The sequence below is a fragment of the Heptranchias perlo genome, chromosome 32 (genome assembly GCF_035084215.1).
Source record: "Heptranchias perlo isolate sHepPer1 chromosome 32, sHepPer1.hap1, whole genome shotgun sequence".
Taxonomy (NCBI): domain Eukaryota; kingdom Metazoa; phylum Chordata; class Chondrichthyes; order Hexanchiformes; family Hexanchidae; genus Heptranchias; species Heptranchias perlo.
The window spans coordinates 5,083,223-5,105,634 of record NC_090356.1 but is presented as its reverse complement, the minus strand read 5'-3'; the positions used below and the strand labels follow the sequence as shown (position 1 = coordinate 5,105,634).

At 41.8% G+C, this 22,412-nt stretch overlaps 1 protein-coding gene across 1 annotated transcript in view; it reads left to right on the top strand.

Annotated features, from left to right (window-relative positions):
* skia (v-ski avian sarcoma viral oncogene homolog a) overlaps nt 1–22,412 on the top strand; it is a 153,838-nt gene that overhangs the window by 106,964 nt on the left and 24,462 nt on the right. The gene's annotated exons all lie outside the window — the stretch shown is intronic.

The window sequence follows — 22,412 nt, the reverse complement described above, 5'->3', positions numbered from 1 at the left end:
AGATAACCAAAAGGGGAAGTAAGGGAGAAAAAAACGCCAGCCAGATCTCAGGCAACTGTTTAAATAGAGACAGTGGGAACTGGTCAATTATTGCAGCACTCAAACATGTGATGATGATAAGCATATTTTCAACAGTGGGTGATGCAAAACTAAGACCAGAGTGCACTTCGCAGCACAGCAGTTAAGATACGCCTTTCACATACGGCGCTAGATTTGCATCATGTTGGTGACTGATACTAGACTCCTCCAACCAGATATGTCATCAGTCTCCCCAAGTCTTAACTGGGTCCCCAAGTTGCACACCACGAGAAAAAACGGCAACTCACTTGGGAGGACGGAAGATTGGTTGCGATTCCTTTGCTTTGTCACCATACTAGTTGTGTGGCTAAACACACTCACTACAGAATCACAGCACAAGTGAGACTATTTTTAACGAGTTGCGAAATATAGAAGTAGGATTTCAAAAACGGACATGTCCTCTTTTTTAAAAAAATAAATATATGTGCAGTAGGATTCAGGGTGTATTTGGTTTTTTTTCAGTGCCATAATTTCTTTAAGAAGGTAGAGCCCAATATAGGCGCAGACAAAACTAATTCCGAAGCCTTAATTGGACACTATTAATAGTGGGTCTGTGCAGACATGACATGTGGATGTTCAGTCACGCTGCATTGTGCTCAGTACACCCCAGGCAATGAATCAGTCACTTCCCATAGAAAAGACAATCTGTCTTCGCATGTCTGCTCCCCCCCCCCTCCTCTTTTTGCCACTGCTGCTCACAGACAGGGAAATCATCTTTCCTGATGGGATGCAGCGATCCGCTTGGTTTGTAGGCTAATACTGTATACAGCTGGTGCCCTCTTTTCAAATAAAATTAACTGCAGTCTGCATGAAGGTTTCTTTTTACATTTTTAAAAAATTCCACCTATATTCCTCTAGTTTTCTCCCTCCCCTTAGTTGTAGGATACAGTTTTATTGGCACAGATGATCATTATTCAAGCTTGAGCCTAGGCATTGAGTGTGGACAGGCTATTCATCCCTAGGGACAAAACGATCAAGCCCAATCCTATCCTTACGCAAAGTCCACACACACACACACACACACACACACACACACACATATTCAGCAGAGGTCACCAGACAGAGATCAGGAGTATGATCTTTCAATGATTATTTTCCCCTAGTTTTTTTTTAAAAGAATATGTTGTATTCAAATTTCAGAGGGATTGTTTATTAAAATGTGGTTGACATTCTGGTCCTTACCATGTCCTTGTAAAGGTAGAGTCTGTTACTGCCTCGTATAGGGGTTTATCTACAGTCTTATGTGGGATGGAGAGATTGATGCCCTTTAAGAATATCTAAAACCCACTTCCAAACCGCCCATTTCTGGATTTAATGGAAGCGGACAAGGGGCAGGCGACTAACCCGCTCTTAGGGTCACTAAAAGCTTTCAAGGAGGCTGCGGGCCTCCATTTTTACAGCTTTTTAGTTTTAAACTTCTGGGGGTTGGGATTCCCACACCACGTGAGAGGAGGCGAGAAGGTCCGAAACAGCAGGTAAGTACCTTTATTGCACTGCTTGTGGGCCAGGAGGAGCAGCAGTGCACCCCCCAGGCCCAACAAGCCTACCTGCAGCGACCCGTCCCACGATCTCCGAACCCCCGATCTACAACCCCCCCGATCTCCGACCCCTCCTGATGACTCCCAACTTCGACCCCCCCCTATCTAAGACTTACCTTCTTGCATCCGCTTCCTGGCTCTCCTCCCGTCCGATTGAGGCCTGAGGGGTAGGAAACCAACAAAAAATAAATAAAAGACGTCCTTACATCAAAATCAGTCAGGAATCCCCCACCCCCCATCGTCTTCCTGGCTCCGGGCTAAAATTTAGGCCATTAGGAGGGGTGACCAAAGAGTTGGGTTTTAAGGATGATCTTAAAGGAGGTGAGGGAGGTAGAGCGGTTTAGGGAAGGAATTTCGGGAGTTTGCGGTCTAGGTGGCTAAAGGCACAGCCGCCATTGGTGGAACGAAAGGAGTGGGGGATGTTCGAAAATTTACAAACCTTTCTGCAAATTACCCCTGTCAATTAAAAAATTTTCCTACAAATGCCATTTGTGGCCAGTAAATGTAGGGGGTAAAACAGTCCATTTTTGTAATCTACCCTGGTTTAAATTTTATTTTGGTTATGATAATATTGCTACTCACTGTTGAAAAGATGGGTTATAAAAACTCGTTTGCCTAGAATTTGAATGTTTTTTGTTTGAACTCTGTGATACTGAAACAGCCTGCCACTGAAATCTTGGCAGGTTGTATCTTTTAAAATAAAGATTCTTTAAGAATTTAGAAACAGGTGCAATTTGTGGTAAATTCGCCGCTTCCAGCACGGAGCTGGGCCAGAAGCATGGGTCAGAGATAGGGTTACGACACTGTATCCCAGATTCTTTTACCTGCTGTTTCTGACCACAGCTCCTCTCTGGGAGTGCAGGTTCATTGTATTACCTGTTCCAAGCTTTCCGTGAACCTCTAACAACGGTTAAAATTGAAGTCAGAGTGAAAATAAATATTCATATAAACTGCATATTCCATAGAATCACTTGGCTGATGTGATGTAATTTCCCCCCCACAACACGCATCATCACCTTTGTCTTCCCCTGCAGAAATAGACCATTGAATGGCAACACTCAACTGTCAGTGAGGTGGATTAATCCAATTCATATTATATCATTAAATGTGAACTTTAGAAAATGAAAGGAGTTATGGTTTCACATGAAATTCTATTAAATGCTGCAGATCCAACCAAAGAAACAAATAAATGGCACTCTGACAGGGTTTCTTTTATTTCACAATTTAACGATTAGAAAAATACGTTACAATTAGAAAAATAAGTTACAGTTTCTAGAATGCTGCAAATTTTAATCCAAAGTTCAGTTTCCTCCACTTAGGGGCAGGTTTACACTTCACTACAAGTGTCTTCAGTGTATGGATTTGTTCTGTTATTTCTGTTGAGTGAAATAGTACAACCCCAGTGATATGAAGTGACATAGCCCCCTTTTGCTCTGTTGAATGCCCCATTAAATGCCCATTCATTTCCCAAACTAAGTCACGAGATAAAATCCTTGGGGTCGTGTCCATAGCCCATTCCTACTAGTGTATTGTGCCAAGACTTTCCCCATCAAGGTGTCACAAAGACCGCCCAAAATTTACTCTTTTTAAAAAAAAAGATTGGCTGTATTCTGCTTTAAGAATGAGTCTCTTAAGTGATCTTATCCCTCGGCACCAGCCCTTTGGATCAGTTAGCAGTAATGGTAAAGCATATTCCTATGAAAACCAGTTTTGTCCAAAAGCAAAAATGTTGCAATAAGCAGGTGGACTGCACATATTAGGTTCCGTTTCCAATTTATGTTAAGTTAACTGATCTCAGCCAAACTGGTGGAAGGGATACAGCAAATGGCCTCTGCCCCTGGGTTAGACTAGAAAAAATCAACCAGGTTTCCTGCTCCTAATCACTCTGTTGAAAGTGCATATGCATGAGCATCAGGTGAAAACAGAAAAGGGTTTGATATGATATAAATGTGGTTAGCCTCATATTTGAATAATTGCCACTTGAGTGAGGTACTTGAGGGTGACTGGCACCCATGGAATTGAATCCCAGGCAAAGAACCTTGATAAAAAAGGGAATAATGTTGCCATGGTATAAATGGGTGTTCCCCTGTAGCCTCAATTCTCCATACATCTGAGTAATCAATCTGAGCAGCACTGTCTGCAAAAGAAGGCAAGTGGAGGAGGCAGATACTTTCATCAAGAGAAGAAGGGCCAATCCACACTGGATAGCACAAAGAGAACCAAAATGGCGGGAGAAAAATAACTTGCAAAATGGCCACGGGAGGGAAGAATTAAAATAGAAAACAATTTGCTAAATAGTCTCAGTCACAGCGTGTGGATGTGAATTCAAAGTGTCAGAGATAAAATAAGCTAAAAACATATTTTTTTTACAAGAAGTAATTGGTTGTTATCTGTAATTGCTGAATAGTTGGTGTGGCCTTCACACCATTTTGTCTGCCTTAATAAGAAGGCAAGTAACTCAGTTGAGGGCAGAGTGTTAAAAGGCTTCACTTCGGTAATGAAAGAAGCAGGAAAGAATACTTGTGTGGGAAAATGAAATGTACAGTATATTTGTGACCATCATTTTTTCCATAAGCCTTGGTCATTAAGCTGCAATTTCCCGTCATACTTTATCGTTGAATCTGTGACACGTAGCATTTCCATTGAGTCCAGTATTTTCTTTTCAACCATCCTTTCATTAGTTTCAGGTAAAGCAACATTGTTACACAGAATTTACTACAAAATAGGTCTCAAGGTCTTGGCTTTCTGGGTATTACTTAAAAAACACACACAGATGGCTGCGCAAAGCAGACTCGCGCACCGTTCATCTGTAACCTTATAGTCTGATCGTTTTGGCTTTTTTTTCATTATGTAATTTCTTGGTCATTTTACTTGAGAAACAAATCTGCTTTTGAGCCCTGTATTGGAGCGATTGGAACGAGGATCATATTTTGTTCCTTGTTCCGACTGGTAAAATTGGCCAGACAATATAATTTTATGTGAAGCAAGCATGAGAGACAAGTTTGCTGGCTATATTTTTTATGAGAAACAAGCAGAGAATTAAAATACAGTGCTGCCACATCCCCTGCTTCTGCTTCTCTTGATTCTGCAGCTGTATCTACATATTAACCACCATAGATTGACCAGCATTCGTACTCAAGAGATTACAGCCAAACCTGTACTTTGGGTCACCTGCACATTACAGCCATACATTTTGACCCAGGCCAGAAGCTAATGCAATTCGATAGGGATTATCCTGTGTACAGCGATCACCTTTGTGTTCCATATTACAGTCACCTAATTCCACATTTATAGGTCTCGAGAGCACAGGAGTCTCTACGATTTTACTCCCATGTCCCAAGCTGTTTTTTTTTTATGAAGTTTTCTTTCAAACTTGTTCTCTTCCTGCTCAGAGAAGCCACGGGAGAGTGGGAGTTGGTTTCTAGGCCTGGGTCCAATTTAGTTTCCTCTGCTGGCAGCTGAGTTCCTTGATAAATCAGTCACCTGTGAGTTATTGCCAGTTTGGCTGGTCCCCTCTGTAAACATAATGGACAGGTTCAGCTATATAGAAATCAGGAGAAAAGTACTTTCTAAATGAATCTCTAATTTATCAAATTTGCAAGCTGTCAAATTTCACAGGATGTGTCTGGTGCTTCAGAAAGCAAACGGTTCAAGGGAGCATGGCACGTGAGCGTAGAAATGATCGCATGTGGCATGCTACTACTAACAGTATGGCCCGAAGCTTTACAACAACTGTGTCTGCTGCAAGGAGAACGTGATGGTGATTTCTGAAGACAGCTAAAGAGGCTTTGAAACACTAATACAGTAATTGGTTGTCTGGCTTCACCCACAGAGTCTGAGCTTGGAAGGTTTCATAAGTAATAAATGTTCTTGAAAAAGCTCAGCTCTTGCAGCATTTTAGGCCCTTTGGGGATTTTGGTGACTGTCTGTTCTCTCTCCTTTACTGTTTTGATGTTATCCTTTATAATGGGATCAGACTGGCCTACAGTTTAGCAAGACGAAGCTTGCATTTTTAGCTGTGCCTTGACCTGTATTACTAACACATGCCTGCTTTTGTGGTGTCCAGGGAGCAGGCTGACAGGATTGTTCAGGAGGGCTATCGGGTGAGCATATATGTTCATAGGGTTTTAAAATTTAGTACAGTAGAGAGGTATATCATTAAGGAAAATAAAAGAAAGACTTGAAATGCTTGTATTTATATAACGCCTTTAATGAACTCGGAACATCCCAAAGTGCTTCCGAGCCAATGAATTAATTTGGGTTAGTCACTGGTATTTTGTAGGCAAACACAGCAGCCAATTTGTGCACAGCAAGGTCCCACAACAGCAATGTGATAAATTACCAGTTAATCTGATTTGGCAGTGTTGGTTGAAGGATAAATATTGGTCAGAATAGTGCCACAGATTCTTGTATGAAGTGGCATTCATTACTACAGCGTACAGTTTTTGTTTAAAGGAACACTGTCTTCGGGAAAACAAAAATATCTGGTTGGAGAAGAGCCTTGTGGTAGTTTCATAATGTTCAAGTATCATAATGTAAACTTTCCAGATGACTTTTCCAGGCGGATTTTTTCCCGGGTGCCGACTTTGGGCGGCCAGCCGGCAGAGGGCGCTCATTGGCCACTCGGTAGTCCCGACAGGAGGCCCAGTCCAGTTTGAGGCCAGGCCTCATTAGCAATAGGCTGGTGGGCTGCGAGTGGAAAACGAGCACCCCAGGATAGCCCACGTTTTCCAGGCTGCCGCAATATCGGGCGTCCCTATCTTCCGGAAGTTGGTAGGTCCGAGCACGGTGGTGGGGGGTGGGGGGTTGATGGAGCGGAATTAGCCCAGGCACTCTTGCTCCTCCCAGCCTCACAAGAACATAGTAAAACTTACCTGTGGGCTCCTCTTTGGCTGGACCGCCAGCTAACTTTGGGCAGAGCACGCACAGCGCACAGTCCAGTCAGTACAGTCCTAAAATGGCAAAATGGGGTCCTACATAGTCATAGGACCCCGATTTGCACATTAAAAGGGCCTACCGCCTGTCTCAGGTGGGTGCTCTGGCCGCCCAGAGGTAGGCCCAGTGAAAAAGCACCACAGCACCTTGCCTCATAAAGCAGATCAAGCAGCTACAATCCCAGTGGCAACGCATGTACACTGTTGAGACAAGTCTAAGGCCAGCACACAAAAAGTCAACTGAGATAAAAGCAGAAACTACTGGAAACACACAGCATATCAATCAGCATTTGAAGAAGAAAGAAAAATTAATGAGTAGTTCGTTTCACCCTGATGGAAGGAGCTCAGTAAAAACATTAGCCTCTTTTTCTTTTTTCAGATACTCATGGCCCTGTTGTAACCTTTCTCTTATTTCAGATTTCCAGCATTTGCAATTTTTCTTATTACCACTTGAAAAACTAGAAAGTACTTTAGAACCGTAAGGACAAGCTTGCGGGATCTTACACCAGACCAGCACTTGCTGCGGCTTCCTGAAAGCTGGTGTCTTCTAACTGCAACGTTTGTCCAAAATGCATCGCACGTGGTTACTTTGTCTACGTGTTCAGCAAAACAGAAATTGGGCTCTGCGATAATCTAACCAGACATAATCAATACAGTTCTGTTTCCAAAGCCAGACAGCAGGCACCTAGTTAGTGTTATAAAATCTATGCACTGGGAAAATGAGACCATACTTCCTGTGTCATACCAAGTCAAAATATTCATTACTTCTAGTCTTTTGGCAGCTAAGTAAAAAAATGTGGTGGTGGGACCTTTTTGACCTGAAATCACAATTGTTTCCATTAAGAGAGGATAGCATTGAAAATAAATAGTCAGGTTTATATTTAATTTTTCTTGTCATAAATTGCAAGATATTTAAATAATTTCAATGAAAAAACTGAAATAGAAAGTAAATTAGGCATTATATATACAACAGTGTTTATTTTTACATTTCATTTCTCGTTTTATCATCATATTAACCCGTTAAGTGCTAAATAGCTGTCAAAATATACACAGGATTCTAACACCTGAAGAAATAGTACCTTGATTTCCAATACTGAATCTGGGATACGAGATAACCAACTTATGTTTTCCTGTATGAATTTATTTTAATGTGCTCATACTAAATGCTTCGTGTGAGCTTTCGACCACATATCCGCTCCATCACCAAGACCATCTCCTTTCACCTCCGTAACATCACCCGTCTCCGCCTCTGCCTCAGCTCATCTGCTGCTGAAACCCTCATCCATACCTTTGTTACTTCTAGAGTTGACTATTCCAATGCTCTCCTGGCCGTTCTCCTATCTTCCACCCTCCATAAACTTGAGCTCATCCAAATCTCTGCCGCCTGTATCCTAACTCGCACCAAGTCCCGTTCACCCATCACCCCTGTGCTCGCTGACCTACATTGGCTCCCAGTCCAGGAACACCTTGATTTTAAAATTCTCATTCTTGTTTTGAAATCCCTCCATGGCCTCACCTCTCCCCATCTCCGTTACCTCCTCCAGCCCTACAACTCTTTAAGATCTCTGCGCTCCTCCAATTCTTGCCTCTTGCGCATCCACGATTTTAATCGCTCCACCATTGGCAGATGTGCCTTCTGCTGCCTAGGCCCTAAGCTCTGGAATTCCCTCCCTAAACCTCTCCGCCTCTCTACCTCTCTCCTCCTTTAAGATACTCCTTAAAGCCTGCCTCTTTAACCAAGCTTTTGGTCACCAGTCCTAATACCTCCTTATGTAGCCCGGTGTCAAATTTTGTTTGATAATCGGTCCTGTGAAGCGCCTTGGAACATTTTACTACATTAAAAGCGCTATATAAATGCAAGTTGTTGTTGTGTGCTTAAGCGCACAAAGTGGGTTTAGTACAAGCGCATTAGTACTCCTATGGGAACAGTACCAGTCAGAAAATATACTCAAAGAACGGAGTGTCACTGGAACAAATTTTGGAAGTCTTTGTTGGATAATGGACAGAATGCACCTTCTTATGAATTTTTGACATTTTTTCTCCCACTCTCCTATTATTTCTTCATTCATAGTATTAATTGAGTTTTATTTAAAAATATATATTCTTGTTACTTAGCAGGGACATAAGTTAAATAAAATTAGGAAGTTAAGAGTAAAACGAGACTCAGGCAGAATTTTTATTGCACAAAGTGTGTTAGAGTTGTGAAAGAAGTTACCAGGGATGGTCATTGAAGCGAATGGTATAATAGGTTTAGGAGGCAACCAGATGTATTTCTGGAAAGAAAAGGGATTGAGGGATATGGTAAGAACATGGGGTGATATCAATCGTAAAGGATGTTTCTCTTTTTCTTCTTCCTAAATATTTCTTTTAATGTAAAACTTAAAGAGGATGTTCACTGAGGGTGGCTGTGGTGAAATTTTTTTTCACCACCTGAAAGGGTTGTGGAGGCAGGAACCCTCACAACATTCAAGAAGCATTTGGATGAGCACTTGAAATGCCATAGCATACAAGGCTACGGACCAAATGCTGGAATATGGGATTAGAGTAGACAGGGCTTGATGGCCGGCGCGGACACGATGGGCCGAAGGGCCTCTATCCGTGCTGTATGACTCTATGACTCTATGAACCAGTGACTGAGCCAAGGAACACACAAGTGATGGGATGTGAATGGTATGATTTTTTTTTAAAAATCACACTGGTCCCAATCCTCTTCACAGTTTAAACCATGAAAGTGTTGAGAGGTGTGAATACCTTAATAACACAAGATTAAAATTGCCTCAGAAGAGATCATATTGCATTGGTCACAAGGTCATTTTCGTGGTATAAAAAGAAATATGTTCTGTCTTTAAATCAGATGTAAAATGTGTTCTTACTGTATATTTAAATATATTCTTCTCCCCACCCCGATTCCTGTGCTCGTCTCCCGTGGATGCTATCTCATGTGGAGGTACGATTCCATCAGCACTGCTAGCCCTCTGGTACCTCACCCAAACGGCTACCCTTCACATATGAGCCTATATAGTGAGTGTTGACAGATTAATCGACCATGAAGGACATTGCAACCAAACCTGATCATGTTCTCACGCAATGTCCATTGCACATGTGTACTTTCCTACAAGAGTCACTGGATAGTGATCAGAAGCAGAACTGATACCTCCTCCCTAACCAGGGGCACGTAGGAGAATTGTAGGGTCTCCAGCATCATCCTAGCTAACTAAGCACAAGCCAGAGATTGAGCCTGGGACTTTCCTGGTTTGTATGTCTCTGTTCCACTCCAGACAGTACATTTTTGCAACAAGTAATTGGGAGATCTGGCTGGATTATGTTTAAAATATTAAGTATTATTGGTTGGTGAGGAACAAATTATTTCTATTTTATGTTTATTTCCCAGCATGCTTTTCAGATGAATGCTGGTGATGAGTTGAATTAGTTTGTGGCATGAACATGGGGTAGGGGAGGGAGACAAAGGGCTCGCTTTGTGAAACACCATTATATGGGGGAGGGTGAAAGACCCTTGTTTAACCTGTAAACAATTTTACAACACCAAGTTATAGTCCAGCAATTTTATTTTAAATTCACAAGCTTTCGGAGGCTTCCTCCTTCCTCAGGTAAATGTTGGAGGAAGCCTCCGAAAGCTTGTGAATTTAAAATAAAATTGCTGGACTATAACTTGGTGTTGTAAAATTGTTTACAATTGTCAACCCCAGTCCATCACCGGCATCTCCACATCTTGTTTAACCTAATTAGTAATGAGATTGCAATGGAAATCAACTCTTTAGAAAATGTCTGTTTCCAGTATTGGGAGCAGGGATTGTTTTTATCAGAATAGAAAATGATCAGTTTCCTTTTTAAAATATTGTTGGGCTCCTCCTTTCTTGGCGGGGAGTAATAGATAACGTTTAGAAATATGCCCTTTCTGTTGTTTTCTTAGTGGGTTGGGGGGTTCTTTAATAAAATGGTCTGGGGGAGAAGAACTTCTGCCTTTTCTTCCACTTTTACTGGCTGATTTTTCTGGTTGCTGTTTGAATGGTTGGTCCCTCCTGTTTGTGCATGCGTCCAAGTCTCTTTTGTTGCAGTACCAGGTAAAGAATGCGTCAGAAAAAATTGTGTTTCAATTTCTATATTGCTTCAGTAACCCTTATCTCCTAAACAGGCTAAGAGCAGCAGCGGTCTAGAAAGAGGACTGATTGTTCAAACACGGGAGAATGTGCCGTGGATATATGAGTGGCTCACATGGGTTGTCATTTGTTACGTGTCACATTTTCACACACCGCTCCCCTGTTAGGAACAGGAGGAGGCCATTCAGCCCCTCGAGCCTGTTCCACCATTCAATTTGATCATGGCTGATCTGTATCTTAACTCCATCTACCCGGCTTGGTACCGTAACCCTTAACTGTTGGCTGAGTGGGTTAGTTCATCATACGGTGTGTCACTAAACCATGTATCAAGAGCATCCAGTTTCGCTCTCATGTTCTGTGCTGAGTTAGCCAACTTTAATCAGAGCAGGTGCTATAATTGGCCTCAGCATCCTTGGCCTAGGGAAAGGAAACATCACATAGGTTTCCTGTTATCTAACGACCCTTTCTGGAACACGCAGGTGTGGACATCAGGTGACAACAGGATCGGCTTCGCTGTAGTAATCTGCGATTGAATAGCCTGTTGACATGTCCAGGCATTCACCATGGCTGCTTGGGTGCAGTACTAGAGGACTGCTGACAGATATGGAACTGAACCTCAGTACAAGTCTGCATCTTAGGAGAGGAAGGAAGAAAATGGGGATGGGGGTGGGGGGGCGGTTGGACTCGATCTCATATTTTTGGTTCAACAATATATGAGATTAAAAGAAATTTTATGCATTAGTACTTTTATTTCCTTAATGTGCACTGCACACATCTGGACTGCACAACATAATTAAACTAAATCAGTATAAAATCCCATTTGGTTAACTTGCTGAGTAGATCTAACTAATTGCATATGTGGTTTTTCACACTTCCAGCAGATTCAGCTAAGCCCCTAACCGGGCTATTCCAGTACAGCTATGACACTGGCATGCACCTGGAAATGTGGAAAACTGCCCAATTATATCCTATATCTAAATCTAAAAAGCAGGACAAATCTAACCCGGCCAATTATCACCCTATCAGCATCCTCCCAATCATCAGCAAAGTGGTAGAAGGAGTCATCAGTAGTGCCACCAAGCGATGTCTACTCACCAATTGCCTGCTCACTGATGCTCAGTTTGGGTTCCACCAGAACCGCTCAGCTCCAGACCTCTTTACAGCCTTGATCCTGACATGGACATAGCAGCTGAATGCCAGAGGAGAGGTGAGAGTAACTGCCCTTGACTTTGGGGCAGTATTTAAGCAAGTATGGAACCAGGGAGCCCAGGCAATTCAGAGGTCAGTGGGATTTATGGGAAAACCAATGGCTGGAGGTTATACCTGATGCACAGGAAAATGGTGTCACCAGTAATGGGTGAAGATCGAGGGCTTCCCCACAGGGAAAAGATGAATGTGTAGGATGGTTTCAACCACTTTGCTCTTGAGCACTTTCTGCTGGCCAGTTCAAGAATGGAATCGGAGGGATATAAGGAACTGGTCATGTCTATCTGCTGTCTTGGACAGGAACTGGTGCAGGGTGACCTTTAGAAAAAGGAAAATAAGAGGCTTGTGGGAGGAGCCATTTTAAATCTTCAGCTGACAGAATAGCCTTGGGTACTGTGAGTGCTTTGGGGGCCCAGAACTGTTCGTGACATTTAAGAACATAAAAATAAATGAAGTATTAAGTACTGTTCTAGAAGGAGCAGAGAAATAGATAGAAGTGTGCCTTATAGGCTGTGATGGTGTAGGAATATTGAACAACCTAATTTACAAACTCAGCAATCTTTTTCACGTGAATAAGCAGCCAAGTATACCTTTTGAGAATTGCATCAGCATTTCTGTACAGCAAAAAAGTAACACGGACGAGAATTTTCTATTTTCTTGTGCATTGTTCTGATCCATTTGATTCTTCATTCCTAGTTTATCATTCGGTAATGTGTCCTGGGGAATAAGTAGTGTACAATTTGGTATAAGTTGCACCGTATATATTTTTTCTATCTTTTGCTTTCACCAGTTTTCTTTCCGAGTTTTACTCCCCTCCACTCCCTTCCTTTTCTGAAGGCACTGACTCCTTGACGTATAGTTCCATGGACCCCAGTCATCTGTGCCTTGTTCAAGTAGCCATTGTTCATGTAGCCATTGTTCATGTGTGAGCCTTTACCGTGAATGTAGGCAAACTATTCAACCATGTGAGGCATCACAGCCAAGCCTGCTCTTATCCTCATCCAGCTGGCACACATATGCACTTCCAGAAGGGATTGCTAGATAGTGATCAGGCAAGATTCGTGCTTAGCCGATGTTCCTTCTCTAAACAAAGGCCACTAAAACCAGTTGTATTGCCCCTCCCATTACTCCAGTTTAGCCCCTCCAATCCAACAGAGATTGGGGATTGAACCAGAGAACTTCCTTATCTGCATAGCACAGCTACTCACTGGATAAACTTGTCGGACCATCAAGGGAGTTATAACTGATTTTATATTGCCTCGATATAGACAGAGCAGCTTGAACACTTGAGGACTTGTACATTTTTTAATCCGAAACAGCAACCATATGATTAGGTGAGTAGTTTATGCCTGATGGAATCTGCTAGAGTACCATTTTAATTTAATGTAAGGAGTCGTACAACACCAGGTTATAGTCCAACAGCTTTATTTGAAATACAGCAGATCATTGAGGCAACACCAAATACTGCAAAAACATCCCTATAACACTACACTACCTTTATTATCTCACTGTGGATCCTTTTATCATAAAGATTGTTTCGTATAAGTGCAAGTTCTTTCTTTACTCCCTATCACATGATTCCAGTGATGGATTTAAGAATGTCGACAGTGCTGTGCCTATTCTTAAAGCAGCAGAAGCCTTTGAGTGTGTTACACAGTTGTAACACAACTTCAAAGTTCAAAATATAATTTCCTGGGATGCTTGTGACATCACTTACACGATTTGATTGTGTCACAAGCTTACTCCTAGATGTCTGTTGTTTCGTACATAATATATTACCGAGAGGGTGTTAATGATAGTGCTCCAAACAATGCTTGCTATATCTGAGGTTGTCGAATCCTGGAGTGTTCTGGCCAATAGCTACTGTATTTCAAATAATTAAACAATTGTTCACTCAGCACTTTGCCAAACCTGTGATTTCCAAAACATTTTAACCTTTGAAAGTTCATATCAGTTTTCTGCATTTGTTCCAAGCCCAGTTGGATTTTTGGCTTTGTGAGCTGTGTACTTTAATCGCAGAGTAAATGGTACACAGACTATGCAGCTGCAGCTTGGAGACTGTTCAGATTCAGCAGAGCCTTGCCAGGTCCCTCCTCCTTATCAGCCTCAACTTTGTAGTGTTCCCACACAAGAGTTGCCAAATAAAACTGGAGAGGAAAAAGAGCTTTCTCTATAGAATCTACAGGCCTGGTTTTGACTGGTCTCAGCCCCTGGCTGTTTGCCAGTACGGCAAGGGTTACAGCATTAGAGTGCTGATAGCACTGCTTGGCTCTTCCTTTCCGCACCAAGATGAGGGAGCTGGCAAACAGCCAATTTCATCTTACTGAGGCTGCTGTTGCTGCCTTGAAACCTATGGGAGCATTGTCTGTCACCCACACCGCTCCTTTGGGTCAACTTTGTTATATTTACTGTAACAGAATTGCTTTCCCCAAAGTGGAAAGGGCACCGTACTTAAGAGAGTAAGCTATTACCCATGCCACTAGTCTCTTTGGAATTCAGCAGTGTGTATTCGGATCAAAATGTGTTGGAGACTGGGAATTGTAATTTACAGCTCAAGCATGCTTTGTGAAATGCAGTCTGAAGCTGAAATGCAGACAAAAAAAATCTGTAGAATTTCCCCTAAAAAGTTTGAATAATTAGCTTGTTTTATCATGCACAGTGTGTACAGTCTCAAACAAAACATGCCTGCATTTTGGTTAGCAATTCAGACCATGTGTAGAAGCAACATTTTTTTTTAAATGTCCCTGCGGTTTATTTCCGTTCTCTCTGATTTGATTCCATGAATGGCAGCTGCCCTCCAGTGCCTTGCCCAAGGAGCCATTCTTCATGTGTGGGCCTTGGCAGGCCAGTTGACTATGAGGAGGTTGAGGGGGGGTGGGGGAGGGTTGTCAGAACATAGCATGATCTTGACTTCACTCAACGTACAAATATTGGGCCTTTCCAAAAGCAGTGCAAGCCAAAGCTAAATTTCTTTCTCTTCTGAGCCCAGAGGTGTTAAGGCTAATTTAGCACCCCTACTAATATTAGCCCAAGTTGAAATCAGTTAACTAAGCATAGACTGGGAGTCAAAGCTGAAACTTCCCTGATGTGTATGACTTGAGTATTACATTCAGCAGTGCATTTACACACTAAGTCATCAGAGGAGCTGCAGTTCCTTTTGAAAGGCAGTCTTTTAAAATTTTAAAATTGTCTTTTCCACACTGCCTGAGGAAGGGGAAAGCCCCCGAAAGCTTGTGGGATTAAAAATAAAATTGTTGGACTATAACTTGGTGTTGTAAAATTGTTTACAAAAATTTAAAATAGGAAGTATGGTTCAGCCAAATAAAACAGTGTTGCCCCTTAATGAGAAATTACTTTAAAAATGTATTGGTAAGTTTCAAGCCCCATCCAGAGAGTTGAGCACAAAATCCAGTCTGACACTTCAGTGCAGTACTGAGGGAGTGCTGCATTGTCAGAGGTGCCGTCTGTTGGATGAGACATTAAACTTCTCAGATGGATGTAAAAGACCCCATGGCACTTTTGAGCAGGGACGTTCTCCCCGCTGTCCTGGTCAATATTTATCCCTCAACCAACATCATTAAAACAGACTATCTGGTCATTATCTCATTGCTGTTTGTGGGATCTTGCTGTGCGCAAATTGGCTGCTGCGTTTCCCTACATTACAACAGTGACTACAGTTCAAAAGTACTTCATTGGCTGTAAAGCGTTTTGGGACGTCCTGAGGTGCTATATAAATGCAGGTCCTTTCCTTTTTTTCTTTACTGTGTATATGTAATATCCTTTTTATATAACGTATATAAATAGCACTGGTGGTAATACTGCACTGGTATAAAAGCTGCTGATCTCAAATTAGAACATTTTTAAATGGTCAACAAATGCAAGCACACAAAATAGTTTTTAAGGTGTGCTGTGCTGTTTAACCCTGAGCCCCGTGTGACTGCTTTTCCAAAGAAAGCCTTGGTTAAGAAATTCACTAGAATGGCAGTGATACGTTGGGATTTTGTACCAGGATAAAAACAAGATGACGAGAGTGTGCAACGAAAGCTTGTGGTGAGAGCTTTAATAAAATTATGTTGGCTGAAATGATTACACAGCGAATGTTCACAAAGGTTGCAGCACACTTAACCTCTAAGTGATGCTTGTCTGCTTCAGTCAACAAGAAAATAATTGCATCAAAAATGTGCAACTGTCAACAGCATGGTTCAGTGATCTGATAAATAGTTTCTAGGATATTTAATTACAAAATAATGTACCCCTAATGCTATCCTGTATCATGGATCAGCAACCCTGATTGTTAACTCAGTTACATTTTTTACAGTGACTTTGGTGCTTTAAGCCTGCAGTGATACTGCTGCTTTAATGCCAATACGAAGTGGTTTTGAGTACACATCGATGTGAAAGTGCCGGTATAATTGGGATGGATGTCAGATCCTGAACTTGTGCCTGAGTTCCCTAAAGCCAAGTAGTAGGAGGCCCTCTCCAAAAAGTATCTCACACCAGTTTGAGTTTGCATCACGTGCAATATAACTCAAGTCTGGTGCAAAGCTGCATTTTAAAAGTACCTACGCACCCAGGAGCTTTTTTTTTAAGGCTTTCTATTGCATCTTTAAAATGTTATGTGGGAATGGACTCTCCCACCCACATTCTCCAAACGTTGAAATTGACAACTGGGGAAAGCAAAGCTGCTCGCATAGATTCAGTGACACATATGCAGAGCTCCTTTTGCAGCTGACCTCAATGTTATCTGGGTGGATGCACTGCTAGCAGTATAACTTGATATGCCAACTTCACATCGAGCTTCAATGGTACTGCTCTGTGACGGGTAGCAGCAGTGTGATTCCACTTTAAATGGAAGCACAATGAAACTTTAAAATTGCAGGTTATTATCAGGCAGCTTCTATAATTTTATCTTTGCCTCCTTCTTTTCAATTTCTTCCTGTTCCTTCTGCATCACTTCTATTCCAGCAACTCCCACTATTCCCTAACTTGGGAGATAAAGCAACATCATCTGCCCTTGCTTCTGCTAGTACTGCTCAATAACTGTTTGAGACTGCTTGATTCAGCATAAGGCAGAAATACTGTGGTTCGACATATGTTCTAGGCTTTTATTGTGCATTTTTAATACTTAAAAACTGACCGTTGAAACTCCCCTGATGTTCAGTTTCTCGATGCATTGTGCAGTGGAGGGCATTACATTAGTCTCAGTGTTTCTAGGGAACACTTGAGGACAATGTTCTCACTCTTGATTGCTATCTGATAACCTTTGCTACAAAGTGTGCATGCAGCGGTATTGGGTGAGGATAGGATCAGGCCTGGCTGTGATGCCCCTGATGGTCAAGAAGCTTAACAACACTCACTGACTAGGCTCATACAAGAATGGTCACCTGAGTGAGAACTTCTGGCATCTGTGGAACCAAAGCCCAGTGTATATCATACTTTCAGCAAAAGAGGGCAAAAATCTGGTGAGCAAAAAAAATCCTTCCATCCTCAGGGATAATCCCTCCCAAGAGGCTCTAGGTGTAGTCTGTAACCATACTACCATTTGATTTTTAAGTTGCTTCCCAATCCTTCCTCATCCCACCACATTTCCTTAAGTCAGGAGGACAGAGTATCTAAGTTGTTGACTCACCCTTAACTATAATTGCTTCTGTATAATTGGCTGCCTGAAGTATGCTTCTATAAGGCACGACTGCCAGTTCCAACAGAAATCTGCCAGTAGATCCCTCTCTGCCCTGTGTTGCTTCAGTAACAAACAGTAGATTCAAGTAGCATTGGCTTTTTAAAAAAAATCTTTTGACTCTTTCTGGTATCCTTGGAGACCCAACAAATAATATCTTCTGGTCTTTATCCATCTTCCCACGAACATCATCCTTGGGCACCTAGATTTCTGCCCAAATATTTTTTTTAAATTTAAAATTATTTTTTTTTAGTATTGATCCACATGCAGCAGAGAAATTAGCAGAATATTTTTACTCAGGAATATATGGAGTCATATATATTTATATAATTGCTTACAGTAAATGTTTCCTCTTTACTGCAGCTGTGCTGAATGTAGGTTATTGTTTTGCTGTTGGGCTCGCTCAGCTGCACAACCACTTTTGATGTGGTGTACGAACATAAGCTCCTCAAGATTCTTTTAATGACTTAAATCATCACCAAATTTAGTCTGTCTAGCAGTTTTGTGGTGTCTGGGATGGTTCGTAGCCAATACAGCTTTGTCCATCCGGTGCTCTCAGAACATGAAGTACTGGAATGTTATGAGCTCTTACGGCATGTCTGAGAATGCAGTTAGTGGCTTTCCAGAGGGGAGAAAGGTCGTGTTTGTGCTGACCCAGGTTGGACCAGGAAGTCTACGTGCCAGTGTTAGAGAGACACCCTTCTCAGTAAAAAAAAAACTCCTAAATATGTTTTCCCCGTTCAAAATATTTGAAAATGATGCAATTCTAAATCGCCACCTTAGTATTTGGATGTACGATTACAGTAGAAGTAGGTGATTAGAAATTCCTGTTATTGTATCTGCCTCAAACTTATGCCTAATGTCTTGGTGGCAAATTCCATTCTAGTCAATGAAGGAATTCAAAACATAATGAGACAATCTCCTAAAAATAATTCGGCTGGCCCTGCAATGTTGTAATTTTGACTGTATGTAATCTTGAAATGGTCACAGCCAGGCTAATGTAAACAATCCAGTGTAATTCTGTCCCCTCTTCCTGATTTTAGGAACATAGGAACAGGAGTAGGCCATTCAGCCCCTCGTGCCTGCTCCGCCATTTGATAAGATCATGGCTGATCTGTGATCTAACTCCATATACCTGCCTTTGGCCCATATCCCTTAATACATTTGGTTGCCAAAAAGCTATCTATCTCAGATTTAAATTTAGCAATTGAGCTAGTATCAATTGCCGTTTGCGGAAGAGAGTTCCAAACTTCTACAACCCTTTGTGTGTAGAAATGTTTTCTAATCTCGCTCCTGAAAGGTCTGGCTCTAATTTTTAGACTGTGCCCCCTACTCCTAAAATCCCCAACCAGTGGAAATAGTTTCTCTCTATCCACCCTATCTGTTCCCCTTAATATCTTATAAACTTCGATCAGATCAGATCACCTCTTAACCTTCGAAACTCTGAAGACAGATAAGATGGCTCCTTTTTAAAAAATAATTTTGTTTACTTCAGAACCACATTGCGAGTGTACACATATGGAAAGTAGATATTGGTTTTTCTTGGGCATTTCTTACATTGTTTTTCTTTCTTCCCATCTAATTCTCTTTGCATTTAGGAATATTGGAACAGGAGTAGGCCATTCAGCCCCTCAAGCATGTTCCGCCATTCAGTTAGATCATGACTGATCTGTATCTTAACTCCACCTACCTGCCTTGGTTCTGTACACCTCAATACCCTTGCCTAACAAAGATCTAGCAATCTCAGTTTAAAAATTTTCAATTGAGCCCCAGCCTCAACAGTCTTTTGGGCAAGAGAATTCCAGATTTCCACTGCCCTGAAGGCAGTGTCTTCAGTTGAGTTATGGTTTCCCGAATACTGGTCACCCTCCAGTAACTGACACAAGTGATCATTCTCCATATGTGAGGATAAATTGTGATTGTCAGTGGGCTTGGGAAGGTGGAGGGCATTACAGCCGAGCCTGGCTCTGTCTTCACCTGATGTCCATGCATGTACATCTTACAGCAGGGGTGACCAGGAACTCTGTCTGAAATTGTAGCACCCTTAATACTGCCTTTCCTGACATTAGCCAAATTAATACAGACTGGAGATTGAACCTCGCACTTTACTGGTCTGTGCGGCTCAGTTATACATTGCTTCCAGCTCAGGAGAGCAGTTAGAAGTCTAATGCAAAAGCTCCTTGCGTCATTCATTATTCTCCCACCTGAAGAAGCTACCTGCTGCCAGCCCTTTCTGCCAGTCCTGATTGTGATCGGGAGCACAGGAGACGTGTAAGAGCAACCGAAATGTACTATCACCTCTCCTTCCATGGTGTGAAGCACTATAGCTCCACTTAGCGACTATGCCAATGGTCTAACTTCTCCAGTTACGATACCTAAATCGTGATTATTATTTCTTTCTAATTATATTTTCAAATGCTACATTTTAGCTATTTTCTTAAAAATCTTGTAAATGAAAGTGACACCACAGCGTCACCCTATATAGGGGTTATCGAACACACGTTCTTTAACTAGCAGTTGGGTGAAAATGTTATAAACTCCTCTGCACTTTCTAATGCTGATTCTATTCAGTGTCTCAGTCAACAGGAAGTGCAGAGCATCAGTTATTCCCCAAAGTGGCATACCCTTCCCCAGTGCCCTAGCTTAAAAGCCATCAGGAAAATAAGACTGCAAGCTAGAAAATCAGACTTGCAGAAAAATAGTATGTGATAGAATTGTTCCTGACAAAACAACCCAAAGATGTAGGCAGGCAGATGGAATCACCACAGTGTTTACTTTGTACATTGTTTGAACAATCTTGGTGTTGGGATCTTTATATAAACCTGTTTTAATGAGCATCCTGCACTTGAAGGCTTGAATAGTGTTTAATGCTGGAAATGTGATGGACTGCATCTGTCCACCACCATCTGGCTGCTCTGTCAGCACCTTGTTATTATGTACTACATAAACATACAGATACGTATAGAAATCATTAAGGCTCCTCCTAAGCATTGCAAACGTAGGTGCAACCCAACTACTTCAGTTCCTTAGGATGTTGGGCAAAAGTGTTAAATACTGTTCAAAAGGCTTAACAAAATCAATCTCTGCCACAGCTTTAATATACATGCAGTGTTTTATTTTTCACCCCAAATTTCTCATGAATTCAGCTGGAGATTACAACTCGCTCTTTTATGTCTCTCTGTTGGCATTTTGTTGTTGTGGGAATCCTTTTTAAGGAGTAGGTAGGCAGGGTCTTTTTGGAGTCTAGATGGATTAAATATAACATGCCTGGCGATGAAAATTCGGAACCAAGTCAACCCACCACGGCAGCCTTGGTAATCCAATTCCTGAACCAGGCAAGTCCGCATTGTTGATGACTGACCAGCCAGTCTGGCTCACCAATGGAACTTGGAGGGGTAACTTGTCAATGAGTGCTGGGATTCTTCCCAGTCAGCTCCAGATAACTCTACAAACCAATCCCCCTAGGGTGATCCTGATTGGAAAACAGCTGGAAGCTTGGTAACCTGCATGGTTTTAACAACAACTTGCATTTATATAGTGCCTTTAACATAGTAAAACATCCCAATGCGCTTCACAGGAGCGTTATCAAAGTTTCACACCAAGCCACATAAGGAGATATTAGGACAGGTGACCAAAGGCTTGGTCAAAGAGATAAGTTTCTGGGAGCATCTTAAAGGAGGAGAGAGAGGTAGAGAGGTTTAGGGAGGGAACTCCAGAGCTAAGGGCCTAGGCAACTGAAGGCACAGTCGCCAATGGTGGAGCGATGAAAGTCGTGGATGCGCAAGAGGCTAGAATTGGAGGAGTGCACAGAGATCTCGGAGGGTTGTAGGGCTGGAGGTAGTTACAGAGATAGGGAGGAAATCGGGGATGCACAAGAGGCCAGAATTGAAGGAGCGCAGACTGGGTAAACTCCTGCAGTAGCCCATGAGGTCCCGAAGCATTGGGACTTCTAACCTGCACCTAAGCTCTCTGAACTTCGTGTTGTGTCCCTATAGGGAGAAAGTGTGCATTTTATATCGGGAAACAGAAACTCTGCTCAGATAGATTTCCCAACTTGGTTTGGAGAATGGTGATGAATTTATAAATTTCCGCAAGTGTTAGACATCCTGGTTGACCAAACAAAAAACCTCTTCTGCTATTTTTTTGTTGTGGAAATGCTAAATTGTTTTAAAAAAGATATATCATGGAGAGAAATTTCCAGTCTGCTTATTAGAAATGCCATACAGCACAGTCTTTCAAATCAACAAATATCACATATATCGTTGCTACAAACTGCTGGGTCTGCAACTCATGATCACAGCTGTGTGAACTGGGTGGATCATACTGTTACAATACCACACAGTGTGTAACTGTGGTATACGTGTCCACAATACCATGGACTACATTCTACAGCTGGGTATGAGAAAATGTTGTGTGGATTGAAATTTAAAATTCATTTTTGTAGAAGGAAGGAATTGAATGCTATCAAAAGAAACAGAACACTATCCAATTGTTGTGAAAATCAGTAGGAAGATAAACATAGATAGATGTTCAATAAATGGAGCCGTTTTTCTCGTCTGTACAGTGGTTAAATGTTAAATCTACGAAGTATTTATGACTGTGATGATTACACCTATCGTCTCAGACGTTGGAACCCACTTTGTCTACAGGCTTGGATGCCGAACATCCTTTCTACTGTACTTTCTGCTTTTTTTTTTGTTTGTCTGACTCATACCTCACTCTCACAGACGAGTATGTCTGAGCAGCTAGTCCTTGAGGTTTCAGTGATAACAAACAACAGCCACTTCTTGTGGCTTTCACTTTGCGTAAAAACCATTATCAGTACTTGTAGCCATTAGCTGTACTGCAGAGAAATGAAAAG